Source organism: Manis pentadactyla, chromosome 1 (genome assembly GCF_030020395.1).
Source record: "Manis pentadactyla isolate mManPen7 chromosome 1, mManPen7.hap1, whole genome shotgun sequence".
Classification (NCBI taxonomy): Eukaryota; Metazoa; Chordata; class Mammalia; order Pholidota; family Manidae; genus Manis; species Manis pentadactyla.
The window spans coordinates 204,333,080-204,356,865 of record NC_080019.1 but is presented as its reverse complement, the minus strand read 5'-3'; the positions used below and the strand labels follow the sequence as shown (position 1 = coordinate 204,356,865).

Genomic DNA, 23,786 nt, shown 5'->3' with positions numbered 1-23,786 from the left:
CATAGCTTAGAAAACTGATCCCTAGTGTTTTGAAAGTCTTTTGGAATGTTTTTGAGATGGCTTTTGTAGAATATACTTTGAGCACTGTCACATGCATTGTCTCATTTAATCATCCACATAATACTTTATAATCTGTATACTTTGGCTTGCATATCATCTCATTTAACTGTCATCTTAACTTTGTGAGGTAAGTTGGTATAATTTGCTATTTTGATTAGGAAACTAAGGCTCAGAGAGATTGTGATTTGCAAAAGTTACAATGTGAAATAAGTAGAGCTACATCTGAAATCTAGATTCTTCTTTCTCTACACTCTTTTCTCCTTACTGAGTACCCCTTTTCTTCATGCAGCTAAACTCCTTTCTGAGCTCTACATTAGTTAATTATGATGCTTCTGCCTAAAAGCACAAAGGATGGATAAAAAATTGCTTAAGCTGCAAAGAGTCTGTATGCTCTCTGACAGTTGCTGCGTAGGTTGGTTGAAAAACAACTTAAAGATTGTCTCCTTTTCCTATGTGTTTTTGAAAATGCTTTTAATACTTTTATGACTTAAGAGTTCTTCTGGTGCCTCTAGCATATTTCAGACTAACTTAAGTTGTCAAGAAAGGGGGTTTTCACTCCAGAGCTCAATTCTTTTAAAGTTTCTTATTTCCTTTGAACCTGGAAATTTATTTCTTAGCCAGAGCTCAGGGTGGTCACCAGATTTAAGTTCCTACTAAAAAGACTGACTGTTCGCTGATCTAACTTTTTCTGTTCTCTTTTTATTTTTATTTTTTTACATAGCCAATCCTTCTCACTATCCTCATCTCGCTTTAATTCCAACTGTAGCTATATGGAAGGTTCTAGGAGTCTTAGGGCAATGAGTTTTTGATTAGGGAAAGGATATGAAGCTCCTATTCCTTCTGATTCCATGTGTTCCTGAACACCCTGGGAGTACCCTGCTGCTGTGCCCACATCCTGGGGCCCTTTTCCTTTCTCCAGACCCTTTAGGAGCAAAAATCTTTGTAGTGGCCTTGAGGGAAGAAAGACTTTCCAGAGATTTTTCAGTGGGGTTGATTTAGTTTTTCCCCATAGTTAGAGCTTAAAAATGGGCACATAGAGATCAGCCTTTTGTTTGTTTTTAATGGTCCACTTTCCATCCCCTTGGGGATATTTATTTTGAGGATTCCCATGTATTTCATTTATTCTTTCATGAATTATTCTATAGGAGCAGGTGCTATAATGCCAAGCACAAAAGACATTGTCCTGTCTTCACAGAGCTTATAGTTTACTTGGGAAGACAGTCAATTAAACAAATATAGTAAAGTGTGATTTGTTGTTATATCAACAATTATTAAATTGATTGAAGTCTTAAATAGAATATTTATAATATTGAGCACTGAGCTTCTCTCATAATTTCACCATAGCAATAGAGCAGCTGCTTTCACATTTTTCATATTCTCTTCCAGTATTTGTTCCTATGCAAATATATTTATACATAATTGTGATTGTTATCTAGCTGTAATTTCACATTTTATTTTTTCTAGTCTTAATAATTATATATTCCTTCATAGCTATTGTGCCATGATTTATTCAGTTATATTTCTATTAGACAACTGTGTTGACTTCCAGTTTTTCACCATTATTATATAGTAAGACCATAGACATTCTCAATTTTCAGGAAAACTCTACTTGATCAAAGATTATGATAATATATGTAGTTTTTTTTCCCAGTTTGTAGCCCATCAACCATTTTGCACCTCCCTTTCCACACACAGTGTTATCTTTTTGAGTATTAATATAATAGGTATAAAAGCAGTGTTTGACTTCTTTAACATATATTTCTATGAGTACGGGTAAGGTTGAAATGTTTCCTCTAATGTTTGTTTATAAAGATGTTACATGAAATGACTGCTCTGGTCCTTCAGCAGTTTGTGTGTTGATTCACATAAAATTACTTGGTGGTTTGATTTTGAATGAAACATTCATTGTCAGTGAGAGGAGCTGAGGGCAATGGCTAGAATGTCTTCTTGGGGGTTGGCTCTAACTTGGCAAGAAAACTTCTGTGATTGTGGAGTTAAGAATGAGATTCTTTGGACTACAGTCAGTACTCTGTGTAGGACTGACACCTCTGGGGTCTACACTAGGCTATGAGTTTTTTTAGAGCAAGAGCCATGTTTTATTTTTTGCCTCAGCATTTAATAGTCTGGCAAATAGTAGGCCTCAAAAAATAGTTGAAGAAAAAAGAATGTTTTGGGGGCACCAGATAGTCTTCTCTAAATATCATTCTCGTATCTTATATTGCCTAAAATTTTACCATGTAAAATTAATTCTTTGGATATTGAAGACTTTCTATACTTGGAGGCGTCTAGGAATGTGTTAGTACCTTAGTACCTATAGACAATGAGTATGGTGGTCTCAGACAACATACTGGAGATTATAATCACAACATGAGAGCAACACTCTGTAGGGATGGAATATAGAATAGATGCCTGGTGGCAGAGGAGTGGAGATGGGATAAGAGAGATGCTAAGTAGAGTAGTAAGAAGTTGTAAGAAATAAACCTCATCTCTTGCAGAGAGTTCCAGTAATATAAGAACTGGAAAGTAATCATGGTGATCACCTATGCCTTGGTGTTCTTATGTGTAAATGTGGATAAGAATGCCTACTTTCTTGGGCAATTGTGAGACTTTATTTAAATAAAGTAGGTTATGAAAGTGCTTCGTAAAATCTAAAGTGCTGTGTGAAAAACAACCATTGCTATCATCACTGTCATGTAGGAAATCAAGGAATAGAAGGATAAAGCTACTTTTATTTTTTGCCAGAAGCTAGATTTATTCTTCATATTTTGCAGCCAGTCTTTATCATTTGAAGATGAAATTGAAGTTTCTAAAGTATTATTTTCCCCCCAAGGTAATAGTGAGGAAGAGTGGGGGATGCTGGATAGCTTTGAGAGTGAATACACCTTGTTAAGCTTTTTATCACTTTAGCAAATGATTGGTTTCTTTCTGTCCAAGTCCTTTTCCTAGAGGACAATGAAGTATAGCAAAAAGAGGAAGACAGAACAACAGGGTCATAGCAAAGTGTGAGCCACATCACAGGCAAGTAAGTGATTGACTGAAGCAGTGGGTTAGGATAAGGAGGAATCATGAGCTGATCCTGGAATAGTGGATTGGAATCTGATAAGGAGAACCTTGAATGCCAACCTCAGAGATTTTTACTTTATCTTTTAATCATTGGGGAATATTGAAGGTTTTGGAGCAGGTTAGTGACTCAATCAGGTATACCTTATGAAGGTTTATCCAGCGACAGTGTAGAAAATGGGGAGGAGGAAGTACTTACGCAGGCCTTGAAACCAATGTAGGAGCATGTTTTGGTGTTCATATATGAGATACTAGAGGCTTATAATAATAGGACCCTGGCTGGAGAAGGAGTGGATACAAAGAAACTAGGCTAAAGTAGCTCTGGGACCTTACGACCTTAAATCTGTTATCCCCATAAACTTAAAAAACATTCCAGTATAAAAATGCACAAATAATAACTGTATAGTTCAATGAGATTTTACAAAGTATAAAGTATCACCCAAGTCAAGATGTACAACATAGCCAGCACCTGCCAAGCTTCTGTAATATCCCTTTCAGTCATTACTTCTCCCTCAACATGTAACTACTGTTTTGACTTCCTTCACCATATATTAATTTTGCCTTGTTTTGACCTTTATATAAGTAGACTCATGGAGTATAAATTCTTCTGTGTCTGGCTTCTTTAGCCTGACAGTATTTTCATTTTTCTTGTCTGGAGCATTAGTTCATTCTTTTTCATTGCTCATTTGTACTCTGTCATCTGAGTTTATCACAATTTATATATTCATTCTGCTGTTGAGAGATCCTTCAAGTTGTTCCCAGTTTGGGGCTGTTATGAATAATTCTGCTCTGAACAATTCTTAGACATGCCTTTTGGTGAATAAGCTCTCGTTTCCCACCCAGGAGTGGAATTTTCTGTGTGAAGGCGTATGTATGTTCAGTTTATTAGGTACTACCAAACAGTTTTATAGAGTGTAAACTGAGTTTACCAGTTTACACTCCCATTAGCAGTGTATTGACGCTCTTCACCAATGCTTGTCTCTTAGTCCATTAAGGCTGCTTTAACAAATATCATAGGCTAGGTGGCTTAAAAAACAAATTTATTTCTCACAGTTCTGGAGGCTTGAAGTGTAAGGTCAGGGTGCCAGCATGATCAATTTCTGGTGAAAGTCCTCTTGTTGGCTTGTAGATGCTGCCTTTTTGCTGTATCCTCACATGGTAGAGAGAAAGAGCTTTGGTTTCTTCAACCCCATATAAGGGCACCAATCCCATCCTGAGGGCTTCACCCTTATGACTGCATCTAAATGTAATTACCTACCAAAGACCCTACCTTTGAATATCACCACATCTGAGATTAGGGCTTCAACATACAGATTTTGGGAGGGGCACACAAACGTTCAGTCTATAATGAGTTATACAATAACTCAGTATTGCAGGATTTTAAATATCAAAGGCTCTTAAACTTGAACAGAGAGGGCCATACCTAACAGAGGAAGAAAGGCACGCTGGTTATTGAATACTTGTTATGTACCTTGTATTGACTAGGTGCTTTTGTTTGCATTGTCTTGTTTAATCAAGTTAATTCTCATGTACATTGTGAGATCAGTGTTATTGTGTTGAATTTACAAGCCAGTAAACTGAGACTCACAGGTATCAGGCAGCTTATAATTGCCATAAAGAATCCAACCTACACCTGCTTGAATCCTAACCAGTCACATCACATAGAAGGTGTAGTTTGTCATTGAAGTGTGTTTTTTTGTTTTGTGTGTTTGTTCCGTGTGTGTGTATGTGTGTGTGTGTGTGTATAAAGGGCTCTTCTTGATGACCAGGAAAGCCCATTATATAGGTGGCCCCCTGCTGAGTCTTAGTGCTTAGCTGGCCCTGCAACAAGCAGCAGACTCCCAACCAGGCACCTCCCCCTACCTTTTACCCCCTCTCCCTCCCTACTGAATCTCTTAGCAGCTGGTCATTAAGACTGTCTCAAAGTAGATATTATACTGGGACATCCTCTGCTCCATCTGGCAGGCTCATGGAGGAAGCTCTCAGATTTTTTAAGGCTCTTATTTCTCTCTCTCACCAGTTTCTTCAGGTAACCTTTCCCCCCAAAAGCTGGAAGGCAGGAACGACATGTAATAGTGCTAGAAGGCAGGAAACCTAGGTCCTGGCCATAATACCAAATTGTTGTATGCTCTGGAATACTACACTTCCCTTCTCTTGACCCAGGTTTTCTAATTTATGAAAAAAGGGGTTGGATTGGATTTAGTGGTTTCATGGCCCGTCCTCATGGCTGGCTATGGGGAGACCCAAGCAGGAAATACTTTGGACCCTCTCTATATTATTACCACCAGAGCAACTCTGGGTATATTTGTGGTATATGTATTGAACTTTCTCTTGAGATTTTAGTTAAAGCAAAGGATTATATGACAAATATATGCTTGAAATCCACTAGACTAGACAATCCCTACTAAGTGAAAGTATCATGTTGTGAAAATTTTGTGAAAGCTTAAAAATGGCAAAACTGAAATGAGCAAAATGTTCACCTTTAACATTTCCTTTATAAACACAAAGCCTCTATGCTATGCTCTGAGCCACCATGGGGGAATGGAGTGGGTATAATTAATTTTACCCAGGCTAAGAAGTTGGGGAGCAAGTAACCGAAGACAAGGCATCTGAGCTAGACTTAAAGGAGGAGTAGAAGTTCACTAAGTGGATTTGGAGATTGGGGGGAATAAGGTATTTCAGATAGAGGAATGAGGGAGAAAGGCATGAAAAGACATTGCTAATTTGGAGATACTGTGTTCTTGGTGTAGATATTATGTATGATGAAAAAGGGGAGAAAGAGGGATGCTAGGACATGAGGTTGAATTAGCACTGTTTAATGAATTTTGGGCTCCTCTGGACTCAGGACCCCTGATCCACACAGCAGTGTTTGGATGGTACTTATGGCAATAGTGAAGCTCACACGCTCAGAAGTGATATTGATTAGAGATAGCCTAGACCTGGGGTCTACACTAATTTCTTCTTAATTGGCTTAGATTATGGGATATATGTGTAATGCTTGTGTAAAACAAAAGGGTAGGGAATTTTAGGGGAGAGGGGATCTCTGCTGATGGGCAGCAAGTCCCTACACTATAATATACACAGTGGTGTCCCTACCATTTGAACCCATCAAGAGGTGGAAGAGGCAAGGTCATAATTTTACCTCCTGTGTGATAAATTAGAGTCAGTCTTGTGGCTCAGGCTTCCCAGCTCTTCTCTGCAACAGATCTCCTCTTTCTGTCTGGAAAAATATGTTTATTTGTAATGCATTCCATTTGTGGTAATTGGATCAACATGCTTTCTCATTCTCTGTCAAACACCCATCTCTCTGCCTAGAGAGGCTTAGAGCCTGATGTTAATGAGCCTGTGAATTACATTAGGTTGGGAATCAGGTTTCTAATTAAACATGTATGAAGATGTCTCACCCATTTGCCCCTTTTTATCATTTGTGCCCTTGAGATGTCCCTAGATCCCATGAGTCCTATCTTGGATGATTGGGACACAGTATCTGCCCCGTTGAGTCCAATGTCAGCTTCATCCATTTTACACAACAGTGAGAAGGAATGAACTGACTTTTTAAAAAATTGAGGTATCCTTTAAAAACATTTTTTTAATTGGAGTATAGTTGATATATAATATTATATTGGTTTCAAGTATACAACATAATGACTCAGCAGTTATATGCATTATTAAAAGCTCACCCCAATTAGTGTAGTTACTGTCAACATAGAAAGATGTTAGAGAATTACTATGTTCTCTATGCTGTGCTTTCATCCCTGTGATTAATTATATTATGATTGAGATTTTGTGCCTCCTTATCCCCTTTGCCTATTCTACTCACCCACCCCATGATAACCACATGGTAACCACCAATCACTTCTCAGTGTCTATTGAGTCTATTGTTGTTTTGTTCATTTTGTTTTGTTTTGTTTTTAGGTTACACATATCAGTGAAATCATATTTTATTTGTCTTTCTCTGCCTAGCTTATTTCACTGAGCATACTATCCTCTAGGTCCATCCATGTTGTTGCAAATGTCAGGATTTCTTGCTTTTTTATGACTGAATAGTATTCCATTTATATACATAGCACATCTTTATTCATCTATACACATATTCATCTATTGACAGACATTTTGGTTGCTTCCGTATCTTGGCTATTGTAAATAATGCAGCAGTAAACATAGGGCTGCATATATCTTTTCAAATCAGAGATTTTGTTTTCTTCAGGTAAATTCCAAGAAATGGAATTATTGAGTTGTATGGTATTTCTATTTTTAGTTTTTTGAGGAACCTCCATACTGCTTTCCATAGTGGCTGTACCAAGTTCCATTCCCACCAACAGTTTAGTAGGGTTCCCTTTCCTGCACATCCTCCCCAACACTTGTTATTTCTGGGAGTAAACTGACATTGATTGAAAAGTTACTATACCAGGAACTTGACTTTTATTATCTCATTGAATCCTTACACTTTCTTTTTTTTTTTTTTTTTTTTAGTTAAAGTATCATTGATACACAATCTTATGAAGGTTTCACGTGAATAATATTATGGTTTCAACATTCACCCATATTATCAAGTCCTTACCCCCTCCCCACCCATTGCAGTCACTGTCTGTCAGTGTAGTAAGATGCTATAGAGTCATTACTTGTCTTCTCCATGCTGTACTGTCTTCCCAGTAACCTGTTGTGTGAATCCTTACACTTTCAAAGAGGTGTTATTGCAATTTTACTTATAAGCAGATGGTTAAGTAACTTCCCTAAAGTTCAGTACAACTACAAAATAGTGAAGATTTGAATCTTTGCATTCAAAATCCATGTTTTACCCAGTTCATGACTCTGAAAGCAGACTGACTGCTTTAGAGTCATAGCAGTTTTGTAGCCACATGGAAAAGTTAAGAGGGAGGACTTCAGGCATCAAAGTCAGAAAAGAGGTTTTGGAGAACCAACACTTAATCAGAAGAGTAACCTTTATAAAGTATATGGAGAAAGACTTACAAGCAATTCTGGTATTTTTCTCACTTTGGGAATAAAACCCATTATGCTCTGGCCAGTAGTGAGTTTAGGTAATTTTGAGGTGTGAGCTGGAGTAGGGAGCAAGAAACTGATATGATACATAGCTGGGGCTTTAAAAAAAAGTGAGATATGATTTGCATACAATAAAATTTACCTTTAAAGTATACAGTTAATTGGTTTTAGTATATTCAAAAGGTTGTGTATCTATCACTACTGATTTTCAGAACATCTTCTTCACTTTAGAAACCCTATGTCCATTAGTATCATTCCCCATGCCTCCTTTCCTCAGCCCCAGGTAGCCACTTAGGTTGTTTTTTGTCTCTATGGATTTGCCAATCCAGACTTTTCATATAAATGGAAATATACAGTTTATGGCCTTTTTGTCTTCTGTGTCCACCTTCTTTCATTTAGCATCATGTTTTCAAGGTTTATCCATATGGCAGCATGTATTAGTACTTAGTTCTTTTTTATAGAGTTTTATTCCTTTATTCCATACAATATTCCATTGTGTGGATGTACCACATTTTATTAATTTTATCCATTTTTCAGTTGTTGGACATTTAGGTTGTTTCCATTTCTGTGCTATTATGAATAATGCTGCTATGAACATTTGTGTACAAGTTGTTATGTGAACATGTTTTTATTTCTCTTGGGTATATTCCCAGGAGTGGAATTGCTGGGTCATATGATAATTCTATATTTAACGTTTTGAGGAGCTGCCAAACTGTTTATCAAAGCAGCTACACAATTTACATTCCTACCAGGAATGTATGACAGTTTGACTTCCACTTTCTCCACATCCAATAACAAGACATTTGTTACTGTCCTTTTAAAAAAAATTATTATAACAATCTTAGTGTGTGTGAAGTGGTGTATCACTGATTTTGATGTGTGTTTCCCTACTGATTAAAGATGCTGAGCATATTTTTTGTGTGCTTATTGACTATTCGCATATCTTTGGAGAAATGTCAATGTAAATCCTTTCCCATTTTTTAATGGGGTTAATTGGGTCTTTTTGTTGTTGGGTTGTAAGAGTTCTTAATATGTTCTAGGTATAAGTACTTTACCAGAGATAAGATTTGCAAATATTTTCTCCTGTTCAATGGGTTATCTTTTCAATTTTTTTTCACTTTAATAGTGTTTTTTTGAAGCACAAAAGTTTTAAATTTTGATTAAGTCCAGTTAATTTCTTTCTTTTATTGCCTGTGACATTGGTATATATATTTAGGAAACTATTGCCTAATTGAAATTTACAAAGGTTTACACCTGTTTTCTTCTTATATTTTTCTCCCTTATATTTAGGCCATTGATCCATTGCATTATTTTTGTATATTGTGGGACTGCAACTTCATTCTTATGGATGAAGTTTTACCCAGAACCATTTGTTCAGAAGACTCTTCTTGAATTATCTTGACATCTTTGTTGAAAATCAATTCAGTGTAGAATTATAGTTTCATTTTTGGATTCTCAGTTCTATTACATTGATCCAGTGGTTCCAATGATCTATTATTATCTGTCCTTGAACCACTACCACATTGTCTTCATTACTGTAGCTTTGTAGTAGAATTTTGAAGTTGGAAAGTGTAAGTCTTCCAACTTTGTTCTTTTCCAAGATTTTTGGCTGTTCTGGCTTCCTTGAATCTCCTTATGGAAATTTTAGGATTCGTTTGTCAATTTCTGCAAAAAGGCAGCTAGAAGTTAGATAGGGATTGCATTGATTCTGTAGATTAATTTGAAGATTACTGACATCTATTAACTCTTCCAATCCATGAATACGTTGTCTTTTCAATTATTTTGATCTTCAGTTTTTTTCAATGATGTTTGTAGTTTTCATTGTACATGTCTTGTATTTCCTTTAAAACATTTATTTTCAATAATTTAATTCTTTTTGATGCTATTATAAATTGAGTTATTTTTCTAGTTTAATTAGTTTTTAAATTATTCACTACTAATATATGGAAATACAACTGATTTTAGTATATTGCTTGTGTATCTTGCAATCTTGCTGAACTCATTTATTAGCTCTAGTAGTTGTGTGTGTGTGTGTGTGTGTGTGTATTCCTTAGAATTTTTTATATAGAAGATGATGTCATTTTCAAATAGAGATAGCTTTAGTGCTTTCTTTCCAATCTGGTTGTATTTTCTTTCTTTTTTTTATCTAATTGTCCTTGCCGGAATCTCTTATAGAATGTTGAATGAAAGTGGAGAGAGCAGACATCTGTGTCTTATTCTTGATCTTTGGAGAAAGTCTTCAATCTTTCACCATTAGTATATGGTTAACTGTGGTTTTTTTTTTAATAGATGCTCTTTATCAGTTGAAGAAATTCCCTTTGATTCCTAACTAGCTTAATTTTTATGATGAAAGATATTGGATTTGTCAGATACCTTTATGTGTTTATTGAGACCATCATGTTATTTTTGTCCTTTATTCTATTAATATGGTCTGTTATACTGACTGATATTCATATGTTAACCAACTTCACATTTCTTGGATACATTTCATTTAGTCATGGTATATAATCCTTTTTATATATTGCTAGATTTGGTTTTCTAGCATTTTGTTTATAGTTGGGTTTTTGCAAAGTGTGTTTAATAGATTTGCATAATGAAGAGAGAAGTGGAAAGTGTCTCATATTATTTCACCAACTGCTAAACGCTACCACCCTACAAAAGGCCTTACAGAAACTTATCCTATTTACTTCTACCTTTGTGCTAGATGGAGGTCATTTAATGTTCTAATGTATCCTGTGTAGGGGTGTTCCTATCTCGCAGATGAGAAAACAAAGAGGCAAAGATTTTTTTGGGGGGGATTGTTTAACACTTATCCTTTCTTAAATAGGGATTGATGCTGCAAAGAAAATAAGTGAGACAGAGCCAAATAAGCAGTGGATTTTTTTGAAGGTGTGTCATGAGTTTTAAAGCTAATGTTGTATGTTATAACAGAATTGGATTTGTTCTGGGTATAAATATAGACTGGAGATCTTATATCAGGTGAGGGGTTGGGGACAGAGAGAAATTCAAGTTTTCTTTTGGAATGGCTGTCTTTTTGGCCACCCTCTTTTGAGACCTGATAGGATTAGAACTTAACCCCTAAATGAAGGCCATTTTTAAGTCTCAAGAAGACATGTTTCTTGCCTTTAAGTACTTCATGGTATAGTTGTGGATGACATGCAAACTGTACAGTGAAGTTCTAGGCCTCTAGAAATGGCCCAGATTAACTGGGTTGGCTCTGGTGTTGGGGAAGCATGGAATACTCATTGAATACTTGGTTATAATAATAAAGTATGGAGTTATTAGGTATAAAGTATGCTGGTTTGGGACACAAGTTGGTGATCTGGGACATTTATGCCCATGTTTGTACGGAGGAGAGACTCCCTGGATATTTCAATAGTTGGATTATCATGAATTAGGATTTAATGGAGATACAGCTTCCCAAAGATGATATGATTAGAATTTGATGAGAGCTGGTCTGGTGAGTGTACAGTTGTAGACAGAAAAGGCAGTAGACTTTGGAGTGGAAAAGTAGGAGGTAGGAGATCTTTGGATTAGTAAATTATCTTATTCTGATGATTAGGAGAGAAGAATGGTAAAAACAAAATTCTGCAAAGTGATTAATTACTTCTGATGGAAGTGAGGGTGGGGCAGGAGGGTGTGATAGACAGCTTTAATGGTACCAACAAGTTCTAAAGCTTCCCTCCCTCCCTTCCTTCCTCTCTCTGTCCATCTCTCATTCTTTTTTCATTTTGGCCATTGTTTTTTTTTCCAGAAACCCCCTTATCACTGAAGATTTATTGAGATGTAATTGACACATAGCATCGTGTAAGTTTAAGGTGTATAACTCATTGCTTTGATGCAGTTACATAGTGAAAAATGATTACCACCATAGCATTAGTTAACACCTCCATCAGGTCACACATACAGTTGACCCTTGAACAACGCAGTTTGAACTGTGTAGATCCATTCATACATGGATTTTTCTCAATAAATACTGTACAGTACTGTATGTATTTTCCTTGTGACTTTATTAGTAATATTTTCTTTTCTCTAGCTTACTTCATTATAAGAATACAGCATATAACACATGTAACATACAAAATATGTGTTAGTTGACTATTTATGTTATTGTTGGTAAGGCTTTGAGTCAGCAGTAGGCTGTCAGTAGTTGTGTTTGGAGAGTCAAAAATTATATGTGAATTTTCAGCTACATGGGGAGTCAATACCCTTAATTGCTGTGTTGTTCAAGGATCAACTATAATTACCTTTTTTTAGTGGTGATAATATTTAAGACCTACAATTTTAGCAGCTTTCAAATATATACTGTATTGTTATTAACTATAATTACCATGCTGTACCTTAGATCCCTGGAACTTATTTATTTCATAACTGGAAGTTTGTACCCTTTGACCAACATCTCCCCCTTCCCCCTACATCCCAGTCCCTGGTAACCAACACTGTACTCTTTGTAAGTTCAGGGGCGCACATTTCTTGAGTTTTTTTCCTTTAGCTTATAAATCATGTGATTTTAAAAAAATTTTATTCCAAAATATATCCATTTCAATGTTTAAATAACAACTGAAAAAAAATGGCATTCCAGTGGTTGAATGAACTTTGTTAGTGGAAAGCATAACATTGACTAGCTAAAGCTTAAGGAAAGAGTGACAAGGTAAATACATAAAAAACAGGATTCTTTTGAGTAGATTTAATCAAAGGTATAGGGGATATATTTGAAAATTATGAAGAAATACTATGTACAAATCTTTGTTAAAAACAAAGAAAAATGGATGACTGTGTTATGTTTCTAGGAAGATATACATGACCAAAATATATTCTAGAAGTTGAAAACCTGGATTAAATATGGTGGTGTGAGAGGTGAGACAGAAACCTCCACCCAAAACCACATGTAATATGAAAATATAGCAAATACGTCAAATCCTGAAAGAGCAACAGGAAAGAAGGCTGTAGCAGACTGTCTATACCTGGGGAAACCAGCAGACTTGAAGGAAAAGGGTAAGTACCCTAGAGGGACCCAAGCTCTCCCCCCTGCCCAGCTCACCAGAGGGAGAAAGAGAAATGGAGCGGGAAAGGGGTGGAGGCCTAGGACTCCTGAACACTCTGCCCTGGAGATCTGCTCTGGGAGTACAAACCTACATTACATGGTGCTCTGGAGATTAGTGGGATTAGAAAGTGAAGACAGGTAGAATGCTTGGAGAGACTGAAATTCCAGATGCCTGTGGAAGACAGGGATCCACATCTGACCACTCTGGGACAAAAGAAAGGTGGGCAGTCTGAGAGACTTCCTAACAGCAAAAGGGCTGCTAAAAGGGCAAGGATTGTACAGCTTCTGGCTCAGGAGACAGGTGGACAAAATTGTCCAGGCGCACTCTGCACAGCAGATTGGGAACTTACAGGAACTTCAGGCGCTCCATCTCCCTGGCTGGCTACACAGCTCCAAGGCCCCCCCATCGTGACACACAGCCTGCTGTGCCTTTTTCCCAGCCAGCACAGACTCACAAATCAGATGCCCCTGCCATTGCTACAGGGCAGTGCTACCTACGGCAGCTACAAGTGCAAAGCATAGAAGCTTCTCCCTGCCCACTCAGCTCACTGGCCCTGGCAGTGGAGGCAGGCACTACAGTCAGGAAGCAGGACAGACCTCTTTTCTCCCAACAGGTACCAGTGCTGCTTGCCTGCAACCCCCACCATTGCTCCAGGGGCTGAGCAGCTCCAGAGAGTAGAGCTTCTGGGCACTAGAGGGCTCCTCCACCTACAAATAAGAAACATCAAAGGAACCTGGTTCAAACCCAAATCCCACAAACACCAGAAAGAGGGCCAAGAGAAACTGAACTCATCAATCTTCCTGAGAAAGATTTCAAACTAAAAATCATAAATATGCTCACAGAGCTACAGAAAAATATTCAAGAACTCAGGGAGGAATTCAGGAATGAGATACAAACATCGAAGAATATAGTATCTGAAATGAAACATACAATGGAGGGATTAAAAGCAGATTAGATGAAGTACAGGAGATAGTAAGTGAAATAGAAATTAGAGAACAGGAATACAAAGAAGCTCAGGCACAACAAGAAAAAAGGATCTCTAGGAATGAAAGAATATTTAGAGAACTGTGTGACCAATCCAAATGGAACAATATTGCATTATAGGGGTACCAGAAGAAGAAGAGAGAGAAAAAGGGATAGAGTGTCTTTGAGGAGGTAATTGCTGAAAACTTCCCCAATCTGGAGAAGAAGATAGTCTCTCAGGCCAAGGAGATGCACAGATCTACCAACACAAGAGACCCAAGGAGGACAACACCAAGACATATAATAATTAAAATGGCAAAGATCAAGGATAAAGACAGTATTAAAAGCAGCCAGAGAGAGAAAAGGTCACATACAAAGGAAAACCCATTAGGCTATCATCAGTCTTCTCAACGGAAACCTTACAGGCCAGAAGGGAGTGCTATGATATATTTAATGCCATGAAGCAGAAGGGCCTTGAACCAAGAATACACTACCTGTAAAGATTATCATTTCAATTTGAAGGAGGAATTAAACAATTTCCAGATAAGCAAAAGCTGAGAGAATTTACCTCCTACACACTGTCTCTACAGTGTATTTTGGAGGGACTGCTATAGATGGAAGTGTTCCTAAGGCTGACTAGCTGTCACCAGAGGAAATAAAACCACAGTAAAGAAAGTAGACCTATTAATCACTAAGCAGATCCAAAATCAAATCAACCACTCCCAAAGTCAGTCAAGGGATAGACAAAGAGTATAGAATATTATCATATCTAATGTATGAAGAATGGAGGAGGAAGAAAAAAGAGGAAAGAAAAAAGATTCTTTAGATTGTGTTTGTAATAGCATACTAAGTGAGTTAAATTAGACTGTTAGATAGTAAGGAAGTTACCCTTGAACCTTTGGTAACCATGAATATAAAGCCTGCAATGGCAATAAGTACATACCTATCGATAATCACCCTAAATGTAAATGGTCTGAATGGATAAAAAAACAAGACCCGTCTATATGCTGCCTACAAGAGACTCACTTCAAACCTATAGACATGCACAGACTAAAAGTGAAGGGATGGAAAAAGATATTTCATGCAACTAATAGGGAGAGAAAAGCAGGAGTTGCAGTACTTGTATCAGACAAAATAGACTTCAAAACAAAGAAAGTCACAAGAGACAAAGAAGGACATTGTATAATGATAAAGGGGTCAGTCCAACAAGAGGATATAACCATTATAAATATCTATGCTCCCAACACAGGAACACCTACATATGTGAAACAAATGCTAACAGAATTAAAGGGGGAAATAGAATGCAATACATTCATTTTATGAGACTTCAACACACCACTCACTCCAAAGGACAGATCAACCAGACAGAAAATAAGGAAGGACACAGAGGCACTGTACAACACGTTAGAACAGATGGACCTAACAGACATCTACAGAACACTCCACCAAAAGGCAGCGGGATACACATTCTTCTCAAGTGCCCATGGAACATTTTCAAGAATAGATCATATGCTAGGCCACAAAAAGAGCCTCAGTAAATTCAAAAAGATTGAAATTGTACTAACCACCTTCTCACACCACAAAGGTATGAAACTAGAAATAAACTATGCAGAGAAAACAAAAAATCCCACAAACACACAGAGGCTTAACAACATGCTCCTAAATAACCAGTGGACCAATGACCAAATAAAAACAGAGATCAGGCAATGTATGGGGACAAATGACAACAATAACAACATGGCAAAATCTGTGGGACGCAGCAAAGGCTGTGCTAAGAGGGAAGTATATGGCAGTAAAGGCTTACCTCAGGAAAGAAGAACAAGCCCATATGAACAGTCTAAACTCACAGTTAATGAAACTGGAAAAAGAAGAACAAATGAGGCCCAAAGTCAGTAGAAGAAGGGATATAATAAAGATAAAAGCATAAATAAATAATATAGAGAAGAATAAAATAATTGAAAGAGTCAATGAAAGCAAGAGCTGTTTCTTTGATAAAATAAAACAGATAAAACCCTAGCCAGACTTACCAAGAAAAAAAGACTGTACGCATGTAAACAGAATCAGAAATGAGAAAGGAAAAATCATGACGGACACCACAGAAATACAAACAATTACTGGAGAACACTATGAAAATCTATATGCTAACAAACAGGATAACCTAGAAGTAGTGGACAACTTTCTAGAAAAATACAACCTTCCAAGACTGACCCAGGAAGAAACAGAAAATATGAACAGACCAATTACCAGCAACAAAATTGAGTGGTAATCAAAAAAACAACCTAAGAACAAAATCCCTGGACCAGATGGCTTCACTGCTGATTTTTTTTTTTGAGAGGGCATATCTTATATTTATTGATCAAATGGTTGTTAACAACAATAAAATTCTGTATAGGGGACTCAATGCACAATCATTAATCAACCCCAAGCCTGATTCTCAACAGTCTCCAATCTTCTAAAGTTTAACAAACAAGTTCTTACATGGTGAACAAATTCTTACATAGTGAATAAGTTCTTACATGGTGAACAGTGCAAGGGCAGTCATCACAGAAACTTTCGATTTTGATCACGCATTATGAACTATAAACAATCAGGTCAAATATGAATATTCGTTTGATTTTTATACTTGATTTATATGTGGATCCCACATTTCTCCCTTTATTATTATTATTATTATTTTTAATAAAATGCTGAAGTGGTAGGTAGATGCAAGATAAAGGTAGAAAACTTAGTTTTTCACTGCTGATTTTTATCAAACATTTAGTGAAGACCTAATACCCATCCTCAAAGTTTCCCAAAAAGTAGAAGAGGAGGGAATACTTCCAAACTCATTCTATGAGGCCAGCATCACTCTAATACCAAAACGAGAGAAAGACATGATAAAAAATGAAAATTGTAGACCAATATCCCTGATGAACATATATGTAAAAATACTCAACAAAATAATAGCAAATTGAATTAAAAAATACATCAAAAAGATCATCCGTCATGACCAAGTAGGATTTATTCCAGGGATGCAAGGATGGTACAATATTCTAAACTCCATCAACATCGTCCACCACATCAACAAAAAGATGGACAAAACCCCACATGATCATCTCCATAGATACTGAAAAAGCATTTGACAAAATTCAACATCCATTCATGATAAAAACTCTCAACAAAATTTGTATGGCGGGCAAGTACCTCATCATAATAAAGGCTGTATATGACAAACCCACAGCCAACATCATACTTAACAGTGAGAAACTGATAGCTTTTCCTTTAAGATTGGGAACAAGACAAGGATGCCCACTCTCCCCACCTTAATCAACATAGTTCTGGAGGTCCTGCCATGATAATCAGACAACACAAATAAATAAAAGGCATCCAGATTGGCAAGGAAGAAGTCAAACTGTCACTGTTTGCAGATGACATCATATTTTACATAGAATACCTTAAAGAATCCACCCTAAAACTGCTAGAACTAATAACTGAATTGCAGGATAGAAAATTAATACACAGAAATCTGTTGCATTCTTATATACTAACGATGAACCATCAGAAAGAGAAATCAAGAAAACAATTCCATTCAACAGTTACATCAAAAAGAATAAAATACTTAGGAATAAACCTAAGCAAGTAGGTGAAAGACCTATACTTGGAAAATTACAAGACACTCATGAGAGAAATTAAAGAAGATACCAATAAATGGAAACACATCCCGTGCTCATGGATAGGAAGAATTAATATTGTCAAAATGGCCATCCTGCCTAAAGCAATCTACAGATTCAATGCAATCCCTATCAAAATACCAACAGCAAGGAACAAAACAGCAGCAGACTCACAGAACCCAAGAATGGACTAACAGTTACCAAAGGGAAAGGGACTGGGGAGAATGGGTGGGAAGGGAGGGATAAGGGGAAAAAAGGGGCATTACGATTTAGCACACATAATGTAGGGTGGAGGGCATGAGGAAAGCAGTACAACACAGAGAAGACAAGTAGTGATTCTATAGCATCTTACTATGCTGATGGACAGTGACTGTAATGGGGTATGTGGTGGGGACTTGATAATGGGGGGAGTCTAGTAACCATAATGTTGCTCACGTAATTGTACATTAATGATACCAAAATAAAAAAAAAATACCAACAGCATTCTTCAACGAACTAGAGCAAATAGTTCTAAAATTCATATGGAACCACAAAAGACCCTGAATAGCCAAAACTATCCTGAGAAGGAAGAATAAAGCTGGGGGGATCTCCCTGGCTTCAAGCTCTACTACAAAGCCACAGTAATCCAGACAATTTGGTACTGGCACAAGAACAGACCCATAGACCAATCAAACAGACTAGAGAGCCCAGATATAAACCCAAGCACATATGGTCAATTAATATATGATAAAGGAGCCATGGATATATAATGGCGAAATGACAGCCTCTTCAACAGCTGGTGTTGGCAAAACTGGACAGCTACATGCAAAAGAATGAAACTGGATTATTGTCTAACCCCATAAAGAAAAGTAAACTCAAAATAGATCAAAGACCTGAATGTACGTCATGAAACCATAAAACTCTTAAAAGAAAACATAGGCAAAAATCTCTTGAATATAAACATGATCAACTTTTTCCTGAACACATCTCCTCGGGCAAGGGAAACAAAATAAAAAATGAACAAATGGGACTACATCATGCTAAAAAGCTTCTGTACAGCAGAGGACACCATCAGCAGAACAAAAAGGCATCCTACAGTATGGGAGAATATATTTGTAAATGACATATCTGACAAGGGGTTAACATCTAAAATATATAAAGAACTCACATGCCTCAACACCCAAAAAGCAAATAACCCTATTAAAAAATGGGCAGAGGATATGAACAGACACTTCTCCAAAGAGGAAATTCAAGATGGCCAACAGGCACATGAAAAGATGCTCCACATTGCTAATTATCAGGGAAATGCAAATTAAAACCACAATGAGATATCACTGGCACCAGTTAGGATGGCCAACATAGAAAAGACTACGAGCAACAAATGCTGACAAGGATGTGGAGAAAGGGGAACCCTCCTACACTGCTATTGGGAATGTAAATTGGTTCAACCATTGTGGAAAGCAATATGGAGTTTCCTCCAAAAACCAAAAATACGAATACCATTTGACCTGGAATTTCACTCCTAAGAATTTACCCAAAGAAAACAACTTCTCAGATTCAAAAAGATGTATGTACCCCTATGTTTATTACAGCACTATTTGCAATAGCCAAGATATGGAAGCAACCTAAGTGTCCATCAGTAGATGAATGGATAAAGAAGAGGTGGTGCATATACACAATGGAATACTATTCAGCCATAAGAAAGAAACAAACTCTACTATTTGCAACAACATGGATGGAGCTAGAGGGATTATTATGCTCAGTGAAGTAAATCAGGCAGAGAAAGACATACCAAATGATTTCCCTCATTTGTGGAATATAACAATGAAGCAAAACTGAAGGAACAAAATAGCAGTCTCTCAGACTCCAAGAAGGGAGTAGCAGTTACCATAGAGGAGGGGTGTGGGAGGGTGCGTGGGGAGGGAGGGAGAAGAGGGTTGCAGGGTATTATGATTAGTACACATGGTGTGTGTGGGGGTCACAGGGAAGATAGTTTATCACAGAGAAGACAAGTAGGGACTCTGTGGCATCTTACTACCCTGATGGGCAGTGACTGCATGGGGTATGTGGGGGACATGATAATGAGGGTGAATGTAGTAACCACACTGTTTTTCTTGTGAAACCTTTCTAAGAGTGTATTTCAATGATACCTTAATAAACAAAAAGGACATATGCACCGCTATGTTTATTGCAGCACTATTTACAATAGCCAAGATATGGAAGCAACCATCAGTAGATGAATGGATAAAGAAGAAATGGTATGTATATACAATGGAATACTATTCAGCCTTAAGAAAGAAACAAATCCTACCATTTGCAACAACATGGATGGAGCTAGAGGGTATTATGCTCAGTGAAATAAGCCAGGCAGAGAAAGACAAGTACCAAATGATTTCCCTCATTTGTGGAGTATAAAAATGAAGCAAAACTGAAGGAACAAAACAGTAGCCGACTCACAGAGTCCAAGAAGGGACTAACTGTTTCCAAAGGGGAGAGGTGGGGGAGGGTGGGTGGAGAGGGAGGGAGAAGGAGATTGAAGGGTATTATGATTAGTACACATGGTGTGTGTGTGGGGTTGTGGGGAAGACAGTGTAGCACGGAGAAGGCAAGTAGTGACTGGGGCATCTTACTATACTTATGGACAGTGACTTCGATGGTGTGTTGGGGGGACTTGATAATATGGGTGAATGTTGTAACCACAATGTTTTTATATGAGACTTTCATAAGAGTGTATATCAATGATACCTCAAAAAAGAAAGTAGGAAACCTTAACAGATCACGTTAGAAACTTGTAAAAAAAAGACTAAGAAGTGAATTGGCTTCTTAAAATTGAAATGTGGTTGACATACAATATTACATTAGTGTCAGGTGTACAACATAGTGACTCATCATTTGTATACAATATGAGGTGATCACCATAACTCTAGAAATCATCTGTCATCACATATTATGAATTATATTTCCTATGCTGTATATTATATCCCTGTTTATTACTTATTTTATACCTGGAATTACCTTTTAAGCCCCTTTGCCCATATTCCCCATCCCTCTTCCCCCCTGGCAACCACCAAATTTTCTCTGTATCTGTGAGTCTGTTTCTATTTTGTTTTTTCATTTGTTTTGTTTTTTAGATTCCACATACAAGTGAAATCATATGGTATTTGTCTTTCTCTGCTTGACTTATTTCATTTATTAGTATATTACCCTCTAGGTCCAAAATTTCATTCTTTTTTATGACTGAGTAATATTCCAGTGCAAGCATGCATGCATGTGTCTGTGCATTACATCTTCTTTATTCTTCTGTTGATAGACACTTAGGTTGCTTCTGTATCTTGGCTATTGTAAATAATGCTGCAATGAATATAAGGGTACATATATCTCTTCAGATAGTGTTTTTGTTTTCTTTGGATAAATATCCAGAAGTGGAATTTCTAGATCATATGGTATTTCTAGTTTTAATTTTTTGAGGAACCTCTATACTGTTTTCCATAGTGGCTGCACCATTTTGCATTTCTGCTGACCATGCACTTGGGTCCCCTTTTTGCCACATCCTTGCCAACACTTCTTATCTTTTCAATGCTGGCCATTCTAAGCAGGTGTGAGGTGATATCTTTTTGTGGTTTTGATTTGCATTTCCCTGATGATTAGTGATATTGAGCATCATTTCATGTGTCTATTGGCCATCTGTAAGTCTTCTTTGAGATTTGTCTATTCAGGTACTCTGCCCATTTTTTTAATTGGGTTGTTTGTTTTTTTGGTATTGAGTTGTGCGAGTTCTTCATGTATTTTGGATATTAACCCTTTATCAGAACTATGATTTGCAAATATTTTCTCCCATTCAGTAGCTTGCCTTATCACTTTGTTGATGGTTTTCTTGCTGTGCAAAAGCTTTTTAGTTTGATATAGTACCATTAAAAAATTTTTGCTTTTGTTGTCCTTGCTTAAGGAAACAGATCCAAAGCAGTATTACTCAGACTGTGTCCAAGAGCTTACTGCCTATGTTTTATTCTAGAAGTTTTATGGTTTCTGGTCTTAACATTTAAGTCTTTAGTCCATTTTGAGTTTATTTTCACATGTGTAAGAAAGTGGTCCAGTTCTAGTCTTTTACATATAGTTGTCCAGTTTTTATATTTTTTAAATGAGTGGTAGGTCCATGAGTGTTCTTTTTATTAGTAGGCTTTCTAAATTCTATATACATCACATTTAAAAATATTTCCAATATCTCACTTAAAAAAGGAGGAGAAAAAAGAAAGAAAGATGGAGGAATAAAGGAAAAAAATCAAGTCCTAGCAAGGAACTAACATGTTAAAAATGAAAAAACCGGACAGCTTTTACTCAATGTATGTTTTATTAAAGTCATCTTGCCCATTTGGAGTTTTTAGGGCAATGTGTACTTCTGTATTCTCTTCCATAATCTATAATTGAAAGGTAATTTCTTAGATCTGGGCTTTGAAAAGAGGAGAAAAGATGAAGCTTTGAAACAGATTTTGTTTCTACCTCTCAGAGGAGAAAGTGGTGGGTGTGGGGGTGGGAGCTCATGTGTGCAGGCATCAAAATTGGCAGACAACTCCCTCAGAGCAGATGGAGTGAGGCTTTCATCACCTGACAGACTGACTCAGACCTGCCTGCTTACAGCCAGCCACTACTGGGCATGGCTTGAATTTCTGTCAAAAGCTGCAGGATCATGTTATTCTGCCTTCCACTCTAGCAGTGGTGAACTCTAAGCTTCCCAGATGAAGAGCTGCCCAGGACTCAGGCAGACCAGGTCTTCCTGCAAGGAGCTGATGTGTTGACCCGGGTTGTTTACAGGGATGTTGGCTTTGGTGAAATGGGTGTTTCTTAGGCTAAAGTGTTTAATCAGAGGCTGTAACTACCAATGGATGACTACCCCAGTCCATGTTGCTTCAGAGAGGATTTTTTCATTGGATTGGATTGCCCATGTGTCCTCCATGCTTCTTTTTTACCTGAGATTATAAAAAATGTGAAGTGGAAGCTTCTGTATAGTCCAGTGATTGGTTTAATGAGGTCAGCACAGGAAAAAAAAAAACCCTAGGAAAGACTTAGAATTATTGCCTAGGCAGTAAGCAGCTTTCCAGAAATTACAGATCTTGCTACCAATCACCATTTTAACAACTACTGAGGATGAACATGTTCTGGATTGGTGCCCACAGCCTTTTAGTTCGTGTCCTTTCCTTTAGTCTCTCCTCTGCCATTCTAGGCTGTAAATGCTGCCGGGCTTTTTTTCTTAATACCCTGCTTTCATTATGGCACTCTCCATTCAGATACCTCCAGTAACTCCCTCTCTGCTTCCAGTCTAGGCATACGGTCTAGTTTTGAATTTTGTTGTATCTGGCCTTAATGTCTTATCTACCCCACAACATGCATTCCTTTCTTCTGTAGCTCAAACCTACCTGTCTTGTAAGACTTTGCTCAGTTTCTTTCTCCTTCAAGCTAGCATTGTTCACTTTCTTTTCAGCTCTATCAAACATGCATAGTAATTTCCAAATAATTAGGTGAATTCTTTCATAATCTTTATTTGTATATTAGTGTTGGACTGTGAGCCCTTTGAAGTCATAGACCATGTTTCCTTCTTTTATCTCCTCATGATACATAAGATGGTGCCTGACACGGATCAGTACATTTTGTTAAATAATTAAATATTGAAAGTTTTATAAATAATAACTAGTATTTGTAAATTATTTTAGAGTTTACAAAATGCTTTCACACTTACATCTTACTTAATTATTCCCCAGATTTTGTGATATTTCCATTTAAAGATTAAGAAATTGAATCTGAAAGAATGGATATAATTTGCCTTCTCACAGTTGTTAATTGGTCTAACACAGAAGGGAAGAAAAATTGATATATACTAGAAGGTCTCTTATATACCAGGCATGTTTTAGGCACTTTAATGTGTTAATTTACTTTACCTGTCAGCAACTTTATGTGGGTAGAGGTTATTTATCCATATTTTACAGGTCAGAAAAATAAAGCTCAGCAAGATAAAATAGAAAGCTTGTGTCTTACG

At 37.0% G+C, this 23,786-nt stretch overlaps 1 protein-coding gene and 1 long non-coding RNA gene across 2 annotated transcripts in view; both read left to right on the top strand.

The window, feature by feature from the left end:
* The window catches only part of SYN2 (synapsin II), a 205,846-nt gene that overhangs the window by 10,747 nt on the left and 171,313 nt on the right, over positions 1 to 23,786 (top strand). The window lies entirely within an intron of this gene.
* LOC130684678 (uncharacterized) lies at positions 10,630 to 13,642 on the top strand. The gene is made up of 3 exons (XR_008999070.1): positions 10,630 to 11,010; positions 11,876 to 11,928; positions 12,912 to 13,642. It is a non-coding gene; the product is annotated as an uncharacterized LOC130684678 (long non-coding RNA).